The following is a 13,154-nucleotide window of genomic DNA, read 5'->3' as shown; positions in this document are numbered from 1 at the left end:
AAGGTTTTTTTAAAAAGAAAAGCGAGCAGTACCTTACGCGGCCGAAGGCCGTGTTTACTATTTTGCGTTTACCGCTGCTGTAGACTCCACCCCACAATTTCTGCAAATTACTTTCGGACACATCCACCCCCTCTCGCCAAGATTTCTTAAAAAGAGAAGCGAGCAGTACCTTACGCGGCCGAAGGCCGTGTTTACTATTTTGCGTTTTTCTCGAAAAATAATGACTTTTGGTAAAAAATGCATAAAACATGAAATGTGTGTTTTTTAGAGATCTACAACTTTCGTCTAAAACTTTTTTCGAAGTTTTTTGTTTTTTACGAGATAATCGAAAAAAACCATGATTTTATGGTGTTTTTTATGGTTTTTACCATGATAATTAAATTTCCGCCAATTTTCACTATGATTTTGGTAATCAGCGCACCAAATTACGTAGGGATACTAAGTTTTATTGAAATCGGAGGTATGTGCTATTCGGAACTATATCCAAGAATCCTTATTCTTTTAAAAAGAATGAGTAATTATTTCCTTCTTTTTGTATTATAACGAGTATTGACTCAAATTTTTATCATGTTCAAAAATTTAAAATAAAGAAACTTGTTAATCTTTTGTTTAGAAAATCTCATGTTTTATTTAATTTGAATAATAAAATCTTTTCGAATATGGCTTTTCCGAACCGCCCTCTCTACTGTTAACCAAGAATTGAGACTGCGGCAGGCCGAGTAAAAGGAAGACTATTTTTAATTTAATTTGGATTATTTCTTTGCATTGAGTTTCCCTTGATTATTGAATTTGACAGTCTCTAAAATAGTTTGCCTGGTGGCCTTGTGTATTTCTCCAGACTAATTCAATGATTAAAGAAAAATTTATTTAATCAATTTAATTCTATTGTGCCATAATTATTTAATTATTTTTATTTTGTCCCAAGAAAGGACTGGCGCCCAACAAACAATTTATTCGAGTCTTCCCTTTTGTAACTTTGATTTAATTAATTGATTTTTTTTAACATTCAGCATCATTAAAAAAATCTTTGGTTACAATTAATAATCCTTGACCTCGAATTCAAAGATGGAGAATTTGACTTCAGAATTAACAGTACAAGTTTGAATATAAACCAGGAAAAATCAACAGGATTGTTAAAGCGTTGTCAAATAATCCTGTCGATGAAAGCAAACAACCAAATAATACTGATCCAGAATCAGACTGTTCCGAATCATTTTCTATTGACTCGAAGATCCTAAATCCAGAAAATAATGTAACCCTTAATGACACTAATCATAATGTGCTAAGTAGTGAACAACGATGCGAAAAATATCGCGTCTTGATCATCACACGTGCCGCTGCTAAGGAAAGTAAAAAGGAAAGTGCGCGTGTGAACCCTAGCGCCTCTAAGGATATCCCTCAATCCACTCTAAGGCCTCTGACCTAACTCCCACAATTAAAAAGAACAGATAGCTTAAGAGAGGGGTTAACATCCACAAAACAAAGGACTGATACGATACCTTTCTCGAAAACTGCTAGCTCAATTCCGACGGTAGTTTCTAAGGATCAGAAAAAACCAACCCCTTCACAATGGACCACCAGAATGGGAGGATCACAAGAATCAAACCGTGCTTCCGAACTAAGGATGACAATTCTTAGAAGACCACCAGATGCAGAGCCAAGTACCAGTACGGGCCATAGTCATGCCAAAAGACATACATCCAAATCCCTCCTTACTACAGTTTTTTCAAAAAAAAGAACGCCGACAGATGCCGTGAAAGACCAAAAGGTTCAACAAACCCCAAAGAAATAAGTGACAATGAGACGTTCCGTCCTCCGGCGGGATTGCTCTTAGCTGATGCGGATGAAAGCTGCATTGCAAAGCGTTTGCGAAAAAGAAAGAGAGCCACTGATCATGACCCAAGTGATTCCTCATCTTCATCGAATGAATCATCTTTTGAAGAACAAGCGAGTGACGAATCTGATCCGCCTGTTTTCCGAAAAGAACATAGTGCCTTTCCACTTCTAACCCCAACCCTTTCTCGAGTTAAAAATCCTACTCTTGCCGCCACGGTATTCCAGCCGCTAAATCCAGCTCCTTGGATCACACCAGCTCCCGACTGCTACACCGATGTTTATGTAGATGGAGCGTGCTGTGAAAATGGAGGATCAAGCCCTAAAGCCGGAATTGGAGTTTGGTTTGGACCTGATCATTTCTTCAATGTCTTACGAAGGTACAATGGCCGAAAAACGAACAATGCATCTGAGATTGAGGCTGCTACCGTAGCTGCTCGACAAGTAAAAAGAGCCGACATCTAAAGGTTAAGGATCAAAACAGACTCACAATACCTCGTGCAGAGCATAGAAAAGTGAATGCCAAAATGGCAGCAAAATGACTAGAAAACAACCGAAAACAAGCCAGTAAAAAATCGAAAAGCCTACGAAAGATTAGTGAAGGCCTTGAAACCACTTGATGTCGTCTGGGAACATGTTCCTGCCCATGAAGGTATCATCGGAAATGAGAATGCTGATCGCTTAGCCAGAGAAGGAACCCTAATGGATCCTATGCCACTCTCCTCATCATCCTCAGAATCGGAAGTAGAAGAAGAAATACCCCCTGATCAAGTGATTATTGAATTACCCTTTCGTCCTAACGATAGTGATGAGAATACTGATAATCAAGAAAATCTAAACCAGGGAGTAGTTCACAGTAGAATTTATCAATCGATCCGGAATGTCAACGATGAGCATGATTATGAGCAAGAAAATCAAGCTCAAAAGGAAACGAACCTGCTGATCGAAGGTGTAGAAAAATCAATTCAAAAGTTTGACAAAACCGTTGCCAGCCTAGGCATAAATGAGTCGGTATCAAAACTACACAAGAATTTTCATAAAAAAGTTATATTGTACAAAACATATAAATTGATATTTTTTACATTATATTTTTTTAATGTTTTTTTTTATTTTTTGTTAATTTTAACTTTTTTTGTAAATGAAAATTTTTTTTTTAATTTATTTATTTAACAACAATATACGGGTCAAGCCCTTTCGTACAAAGTACTCTTACAATCTAATAGTTACAAAACGCAACTTATATAATACATTAAAGCCATTCATATAGCGCTAAGCAATCTCTTTCTTATTTAAAAATCTATGATATTTAGGTGAATCTTGACAAATTATTATCAAAAAAGTCAACAACGTCTGAGATAGAGTTAGCCTCTCTACTTAATCTAATTATTAATGAGTGATATCCATAATTTGTTCTATGAGTTGTTTCCAAAAATAATCTATAATTTCTAGTCATCGTTGTAGGAACAGAAATTTTTTACAATGATAATAAATTCGGACAGTAAATTATACCATTCAATATCTTGTACAAGAAAATCATATCATTATACAGAAATCTGGATGCAAACAATAGAGTACCAAATAATAATCTTAAATCACTGTAGTCATGTGTGTATCTACTGAAAGGTATATTAAATTGTCGAGCAACACAACGAAGGAATCTGTTTTGGACTCTTTCAATTCTAATCATATTAAAATCATAAAAAGGCACCCAGATAATAGAGGCATACTCCAGCAGTGATCTCACTAATGTAAAATATAGAATTCTTAGCGTATTAATATTGTGAAACATTGATGCATTCCTGGTTATGAAACCCAAGGATCTTAAAGCTCTAGAAATAATTTCTGATATATAATTGTTAAAAGAAAGATCACTACTTAGGAGCAACCCCAAGTCTCGAAGATGGTAAACCCTTGTCAATTCCATATCACCAACAGTATAACAGTAAATCAATGTTTTTCCCTTAGAAAATGAAATAATACAACTTTTTTTATATTTAAAGACATCTGATTACTGTCACACCATTGTTTAATTCTATCCAAATCTGACTGAATGTCTGATGGAGTTGAATTAACCACTTTATATAATCTAAGATCATCAGCATAAAGTGAAAAATCACATTTTTTAATAAAAAGTTTAATGTCATTAATATAAAGAACAAACAATAGAGGACCAAGATTCGAGCCCTGAGGTACACCAGACTCTGCCAAAAAGGGTTCTGAATACTCATTTTTAAATTTGTTATTTTGTACATTGAAATTTTTTTGTTTTTTCTTAACGTTATTTTTTACATAATTTTTTTTTGTTATTAAGCGTGTATGCATTTAGTTTGTGGGCACCTCAAACCGCCCCAAAAAAAATAACGAAAAATTTTTTTCTATATGTAAAAAATAACCAAAAAAATTATGTAAAAAATAACTTAAAAAATTATGTAAAAAATAACGTTAAGAAAAAACAAAAAAAAATTCAATATACAAAATAACAAATTAAAAAAAAAATTTTTTCATTTACAAAAAAGTTAAAATTTCCAAAAAATAAAAACAACATTACAAAATAACAAATTCAAACAAAAATTTTATGTAAAAAAAACAAATTTTTTAAAAAAATGTGTAATATATAACAAATTAAAAAGAAAATTATGTAAAAAATAACACTGCAAAAAAACAAAAAAAAATTCTATGTACAAAATAACAAACAAAAAAAAATATTTTTTTATTTATAAAAAAAATGAATATATTAAAATAATAAAAGAAAAAAAATTGAATGTAAAATATATAACAATTTATTTTTTTGTTCAATCTAACATTTTAAAAAAAAAAATTGTGTAGTTTTGATACCGACTCATCTGAAGCACGTAACAAAGACTACAGAAATTTTCTAGAAAACAATACACGAAAATCTTTGCGAATTTACACAAATACAGATTTAGCACACAAGCTGCTTGTAAATTCAGATCCGTATATCGCTTGTCTTAGACAAAAAAGTCTTCACATAGGACCAGCAGGATAAAAAACAAACTAGAAATAACAATCCCATACAATTGTGAAATTATCCAATGACATTATTTATTTAAAATGTGTGAAAACTAATGCATTATTAGTAATCAGCAACACCAAAAACCCCAGAGTAACGAGTTTCAAGCAAAATAGAACAAAGAATAACTTTACTTCATTATTTATTGCAAAATTGTTTATAACAATCTTTTAATAATTCTAAAAAACATTTAAAAACAAATTATTATAAATATATAAGAGTATCTTTTATAATTCAAAGCGTTTTACATCACTCATGAATCGTTTATAAGAAATAAAAAAATATTCTTTTTTTAATTCCATTATTTTTCACCTTTTTGCAATAAATAAACAATAGCAATAATTTTTTTTGTAAAAACGCCGACCAAGGTCTTGTTAAGAATTTTATCATCTTTTATTTAAGACAAGAAATTTGAAAATCGGTCAAGATTTGTAGGCTGTAGACTTTTTTGAACGAAAAATGAGCGTTTTGTCCCACTGTGAAACATAACCTCAAAATTTATTTTAAAATTTGAAGGAAATGGCCAAAAAAAGAAAATAACCTTAAATGTATGTCAAATTTTAGATGGAAAATTTAACAAATTAGATAAATTTTGTTTTTAAATTGAAAATAATAAAAAAGTTTGTTAATAAAAATCGTATATAACATTTAAACAAATAAATAATAAAATATTAATAATAGTTTTAAATTCGAGAAATTGACCAAACATTAACTCAAACATCTACAAAACCATTAAAAAACAGGGGGTTGGCGCGCAGGGCGACGGTGCCCCCCTAGTTTTAGTATAACTTTAAGCGTTTTTGTAAAGAAAACTGACATACGAAAATCGTTAGTATAGTATTGGTACTTTTAAAGTGATAAATTTCTCTCCGTGTGCGTAATTTAATAAGCCCTCAATTGGTAAATTCAGAATTAAGATACCGTAAGACGGTGTTATTTCGCGCTTATTGTGGGTAAATTCGCTCACCAGTTATCTACATCAAGATAGCTTGAAAATATAATTTGACACTCTTATTACCAAATTAAAATGTTGAATTTGTTTACAGAAATATCAAAATGTTGTTAAAAGATAATTTAAGGCAGAAAATTTGGTGAGCGAATAGGCCCGAAGTGAGCAAAATAACCCCGTCTTTCAGTAACTTTATTTATTTGTAAAATATTTTATTTCATATTAAAATTAATTTATTAATTTTAATTAATATCTCGAAAACAAAAAAAGGACATTTTTATATTTTTTGTATTGAAAGTACATATTTCAAAGTTTTTAAAAAAAATTGAAGAAGGAAAAATAGGTCCGATTTTGAAAAAAAGTCAAAAAAATTTTGGATTTTCAAAAAAGGAGTAACAGTTGGAATTTTATGAAAATGATTTGACTATTTTTTCACTTAGTACGCTACAGGAATTTTACCCCGACAATATATAATTATTTGGTATTGTCAGTTAAACATATAGGTTGTTATATCTTAGTGTCCCAACCTGCATAATTCTTCTCTACTTAAAAAATTCTATTGAATTGTCGTTAAAATTCAATATTTTAGAAATAACTCGTAACTTTGTGCATATAAGTGTATTTAATACTTACTAGATTATTTTTTAACACCTTCCGTACAGTGCCAACATCTAAAGCAATTTCGTTTCTTGTGGATATGAAACCATCTGATTTTGCATGATTTTTGTGATTTATATAGTTACAGTATACCCTTGCTAGATCCTGTTTTGGTAACTGAATTGACAACTGACGATCTCTGTATCGTTCACCTAAAGATCCAATTGTTGGTATTGAAATTTTTGGTAGCATTGAAAAATATTCATCCACCTAAAAGAAATAAATTACTAACCACCTTAATAAATAAAACGTAATAACACAAAATTACACAGTCCAAAAAAAATTGGAAACGAATCTGAAATCAGATTTTTAAATTTCAAAATTTTGAATAATTTTTCAAAAATTGGTGATTTTTTAGAAATTGTTTTGAAGTTTGATGAATTTGCATGAAACTTGTTCCCTGGAGGTTTTTAGATAGGCTAATTACGAATAGGACAATTTTTTAAAGAATTAATAGTTTCTTACGCAACTTGGTACCTATGTGTTTTCGGGATGCTAATTACGAATCTGAAGAAAGATTTATAAAATATAAAATTGCGAATCGAATACAGTGGACAATTTTCTTAAAAATTAATAGTTTTTGACGAAACTTGGTACCTAGATGTTCTTTGAAATGCTGATGACGAATCAAAAATCATATTTTTGAAATTTTGTTTCGTTTATGTAGAGCCAGGACTATCGGCATTAGCGTTACCCGATGTATACCTCGAGGAGGTTGCATGAGCAGATTTTTTTTATTGGTTAGCTCTTATTGTTAGAAGGGCTGTTTGGTGCATTCACGTACACTGTTAGAAATGTATCATAAATTAGCTTACAACTTTACACCGAGTGTAAAGTTGTAAGTAACTGGTGTTCATAAATTGGTGCGAAAGTATCTGCATTAATTTTTTCTGCACCATTTCAAGTATTAAATTGAAAAAATTGATCTTTTACACTAGAAAAGAGAAAAGTTTGTTTTTAACCGATTTCAGCATTTTAAAAAGTGTAAGAATGTATTTAATCGTAATGGAAAGTATTGTTATTCCTGCAACCTTACTACATACATTGTACGCATGCGTTATGAATTTCACTTTCGACTTGTGATTAACGGATGCCGATCACATTTTAGTTGCTTTGGTGTGAAAATTTAAAGAATATAGAATTTCAGAGTGAGAAAATAAAAGTTTGTTATAATAAAATCCAGTTACATGGGTAAATATTCTTTCTGAAAAGGTACCAGCGACGTATCAAGAATATGTTTCTGCTGGTAAGTAGTAAACATAAATTTTATTATTTTCAACGAAGATTAAAATTTAAAGTTTGGTAAATAAAAGTTGAGAATAATAAAAAATATAGGGTAAATGCACCAGTGGTGGATCAGGCACCAATGGTGGATCAACAGCGTTAAAAAGGTTAAAATAAGCTATTTTTAATTGAACTAAATGTTTCAATCGTTTAGGGGAGGTGTATAGATAAGTTTTATGAAATAAAATCATTTGAAAATATTTAGGAAAACAAAGCAATACAACAATTGTTGATTTTATGCTTTTTCACATGAAATCTTAAAAAATAATTGTTTAGTCTAAATTTTTTTAATTTTTAGAGTAGAAAGTAATCAATTCTTTCCATATAGAATACTTTTAGAAAAAAATTTACATCATTAAGTTATTTTTGTGTAGTGTAAAGGGGTAAATGATCCACGACTGGAGCAATGTCATTTTATTGTTGAACGGGGGTGTGAGGGGGTGTAAACGTTACAAGCAGGTCGAAAACTACACGATAGTGTCCTTGAAGACTTGTTAATTCATACTATTGTAAAGATTACCCTATATTTTTCATCTGAAAAAATCTGTACACCTTTAAAGTCAAAATAATAAATTTAGTAGGCTTAATTGATCCACCACTGCACAGTGGGGCCAAAAACACGTCCGTGGACAAATTAAGTTAGAGCCTACAAATTTCAACCGATTTTGACGTTCTTTGAATTGACTTAAAGGTAATAAAATTCCACACAGCGCTGTCGTTTTTGTTTTTAAAAAAAAAAATTCTTTCTATTGTTTATTTATTGTTAAAGTTGAAAAATTTTTTTTTTCTTCTCTAAAAACTACATAAGTTTTTCAAAAAGGACGGTATTACATCAACAAAGCCTAAAATTGTTAAAGCAATGATTTGAGAACATTTTCTGAGATTTAAATAATTGTTTAAAAATTTTTTGTAATTGTTATTAACAAATTAGCGGACTAAAGACGATTTAATTGTTTTTTTTTACTTTTAGCAATTGAAATGCATGTAATCTTTTGTATTTAAGGGCCAAAAGTAATTAACATTGAAAATAATTATTATAAACTAATTATTGTTATTTTTTAAACAATTTTTATAAACAATTTTCTTTATCTTAGTTCTTTATAACTAAATTATTTAAATATTGTTTTTAGTCTACTATATTATTACTCAAGATGAACAAATATTGCTAAATTTTGACAATTTTCAACTTAGCTTTGTTTAAACAACTCTTAATTAACAAATACACAGTGACGTTGTTTTTAGTTGTTTCAAATTCGTTTTTTTTCAAGACTCCTTAATTTTTAAATATTTTTATATTATTTAACAAAAATAGTTATTATTTAAATATTTTTAATAATTTTTATGTTTTTTAAAACAATTTTTTTAACAAAATAGTTTTTACTATTGTATATAATAATAATAACGCGCTGCGCTCTTGCGCACTGATTTTTAAGATTTACACTTTAGTTTGTGGCTTTAAAAAAGGCCGATTGGTACTATTTTTCAAGTGTAAATGAATTTGTGGCCTTTAAAAAGGCCGATTGGTACTATTTTCCATGTGTCAAATGATTTTGTGGCCTTGAAAAAGGCCGATTTTTTAATTTATTAAATTTATTAAATATTTAATAATTTTTATGTTTTTTAAAACAATTTTGTTAACAAAATATTTTTTACTGTCGTATATAATAACAATAACGCGCCGTGCTCTTGCGCGCTGATTTTTAAGATTTACATGTCGTGTAAGCGCATGAGGCCTGCATTACTTCACGTTAAATCCCCCATATATTCTTTTATAGTTCTTGTTTGTATTTATTAATTTGCCGCATCTTTAATCGAAGTCGCACCACAGTGGGGCAGAATGTTAAAAAAGTTGGCATTAAATGTATTTTTCATTGAAAAGTATTGACATTAAAGATTTTAAAGTTTTTTGGGTCGCTGATTACGAATATGAAGTCAGTTTTTAAAAATTCAAAATGGCGGATCCAATATGGCGGACAATTTTTTAAAAAATTAGTTTGATTTCTATAAAATTTGGTATCTAGGGGTTTTTGGGGTCGCTGATTGCGAATCTAACGTCAGATTTTTAAAATTCAAAATGGCGGATCCAATATGGCGGACAATTTTTTTCAAAATTGTTCGATTTTTATAAAATTTGGTATCTAAGGGTTTTCGAGGTCGCTGATTACGAATCTAAAGTCGGATTTTTAAAATTCAAAATGGCGGATCCAACATGGCGGATATGTTTTTTAAATTTCAACGAAATCGTTTGAAACTAGATATTCGTGTGTTTTTGGGGTTGATGATTACGAATATGAAGTCAATTTTTTAAAACTACGAAATAGCAGATTCAAAATGGCAGATATTAAAAAATTAAATCTCTCATCGAATTTACTGCTATTTGAACGGTTCATTATTTCAACGAGTTCTTTTTTCTTTAAGCATGAAGCGTGCTTGAAGTCGTACCTAATATAAAAATTACAATAATTTATTTATAATTTCTACACTAATTACAAATATTTACTTAAATTAAAAATACTTATGCGACGAAGAAATTCAAAAATTGTAAGAATATTTATTTATCCCATTTTATAAATTTCAATTATAAACTTTTAAATATAAAATTAATAATATAAAACATTTTAAAATCAAAATCTTATTAAGTTTAATTTTTAAAGGTTAACAAATTTTCTTAAAACAAAGTATACACTCATTATTGAAAATACATATTTCTGTATTTTGCAATGTGTCCAATAAAATCACTTTTTCTCGAAAAATCGCAAATATTCGCAAAAATTTCAAGCAGATTCAGAAACCTGGAATCAAAACATAATAAAAAATTCAAGAATTAACGCTTGGACTAGCTTGGAACATATCTAAAATGATTAATGTTTACAGAAAATTTTTCAATTTTTGAATTTCAGAAGCTCTTTTCTTTTAAGAATTTTAATAATTAAAATATTATAAAATACGATTTTATCTTTTCTATAATATAATTAAATACCTGAATTTGAAGATTCCATGATAAATAATTCAAAATCTGTCACATTGTACGTTTTAATCAGGTTACAAACCTTACCTTGATAAATAAACAAAAAAGCGCGAACATAACTGTTGAAAATAGGTCGACATTAAAACATATTTCTATGAAAATCCGCAGTTAAAAAGGGCTAAAAATTATATTTCATCAAACTTTGACTTATTGTTTATTGAAATAATGTAATTAAAAGTTGGAATTGAATTTTTCAATTTTTCATTTTTTGCCAACTTTTTATGCATTCTGCCCCACTGTGCGCACATTCGACTTACTTAATGATAATTTTATCAATATTAAAACAAATGTTTATTGTTTATAATTAAAACGTCAAATAAAAAATCTTATTAAATTTTTTTTAAGTAAAATTTATTTTACTCCTTAAGAAGTAAAGCTGTTGCCTCAGGTAACAAAGGTTTTTGTGATTTTGGAAACTCTTTTCGCAAGCTTGATATATACAAATCAGCTGAAACTAATAGATAGTGAATCAAATCAGTGTTTGTGTCAACTCGGCTAGTTTTTCGGGTATTATTTTCTCTCCATCTTTTAAAATCTTTATTTTTAGCTTCTTGAGCTTCCTCAGATAATTGACCAATGGGGACAATCTGAGATTTGATAATTTTGTAACCGTGCATCAGAGGTTTGTGCAAAGATGATGGCATATAGTACCAATAATATAGTTCTACATATAATTCTGCGGTTTTGAATGTAAACTTACGAAAAGCGTCTGTACAAATAGGTTTTCCAGAGAATAATGTTTGCAACGTTATGTAGAATTTTTTTAAAAGAACTTTATTGAACCCGGTAATATCTGAAATGATTTCATAGTTCTCGAGAAATCTGCGAGCTGTATTGCCATCATTAGATGACCCAGCACGACCTGGTTTTGGTGTGTCAACTATTAAACCAAGTCGGTCTTTGATTTCTTTTTTAATTTTCGTTTTTCTTTCGTCGCGAATAGCTTTGTCTTCCTTAGTTTTGTAAGCCCATTTTTTTAACGGTAATCTGTAACTAATGTTTAGTACACATTCCATTATTCGAATCCACAAATGTAAGACTTGTAATCCGAAAGCGAAAGCTTCTATATTTTCTTCTCTTTTCAAAACTGATTTTAAGTCATTCATTTCGCTCGGTTTTGCGCCACAGATTACACAGTTTGCCGCAGACGAGATTCCTGTCAAATGTTGGCATACTTTGCCATCTATCATTGTACTCAATAAAACATGATCAATTTGATATATTTTACTATCAATTGTAATTTTAGTTGGTTTTAATTGCTTTATTTCTTTTTTGATATTTCCAAACTCTGTCAATATTTTTTCTTTTGTTTCTTTTGCATATTCAAACATAATTGGCAAGCAATTTCTAGGTGAACATGGTCGTGGATTTTCCCAAATAGTGGAACAAGTATTACCAATTTCATATTCAAGACGAAGAGGCACCAAAGACATTAAGAAAAGACTTGAATCAGAGTCTTCAGAATTTTCAAATTTTTGTTTATAATTATTAAATCCTGATGTGCCATCTCCGCCATATTTTGATACCATTTTTAACTTTTTAGCATCTAATGGAGGCTTCACTTCTTCTGTACTTAATAATCTAGTTGTTGTATGATTAAGAAGCTCTTGCAGTTTAATCGATGCTTTAGTTTCAGTAATTTCTATTGCTGAACTAATTGGATAGCACTTACTTTTTGCATCTGTAATTCGTTTGTAGGCAGGCAATACGTTCACATTTTTTTTCTGCAATAGCTCTCTTAAAAGACAATATTTTCTCTTTGTCAATGACAAGTCTAAATATAAAGCAAGAGCTTCTTCATCAGTAAAAACGACTGGATCAGCCTCTTTCGAAGGCGAAGGGCCCATTTCTTGTTCTTCAGAATCAATTGAAACACCTTTTTTGACTATATCAACAGCTGTTTTAGTGCCTACTAATTGTAAGCTGCTTAGTAAATCAACTTCATCATTATCCAAAGATTGTTTCAAAATTTCAACCCTTCTTTTTTTAGTTTTATCAGAGCTCTGGTCAAAACTTTTTGTCTTTCGCAGTGTCCTTGAAGAAGGCTCTTCAGACATTGATAATTTTGAATTAAGCCAATTTTTGTTGTCTTCTAAAAACTTTTCAATTTTATTTCTTTTTAATGCTGCAACTTTAAACCATTTTATGGTGAAAGACGGCATATAATATCGGGATACTTTAAGACGAAACGAGTTTTGTAAATCTTCAGAAGGATTGTAGTTTATTTTAAAATAATTTAAAAGTACATCTACGGTTTTTACTTCTGAAGATAGAAGTACGTTGCTTAGCTCACTGTATTTAATATCGATACAAGCCATGTTTAGACGAAAAAATGTCTACAATTCAAATCAATGTACAATATATTAAACAGA

Source organism: Leptopilina boulardi, unplaced genomic scaffold (assembly GCF_019393585.1).
Source record: "Leptopilina boulardi isolate dan_hultmark-lab unplaced genomic scaffold, ZJU_Lbou_2.1 LbouV2_292, whole genome shotgun sequence".
In the NCBI taxonomy this organism is placed as follows: Eukaryota; Metazoa; Arthropoda; class Insecta; order Hymenoptera; family Figitidae; genus Leptopilina; species Leptopilina boulardi.
This window is presented reverse-complemented; position numbering follows the sequence as displayed.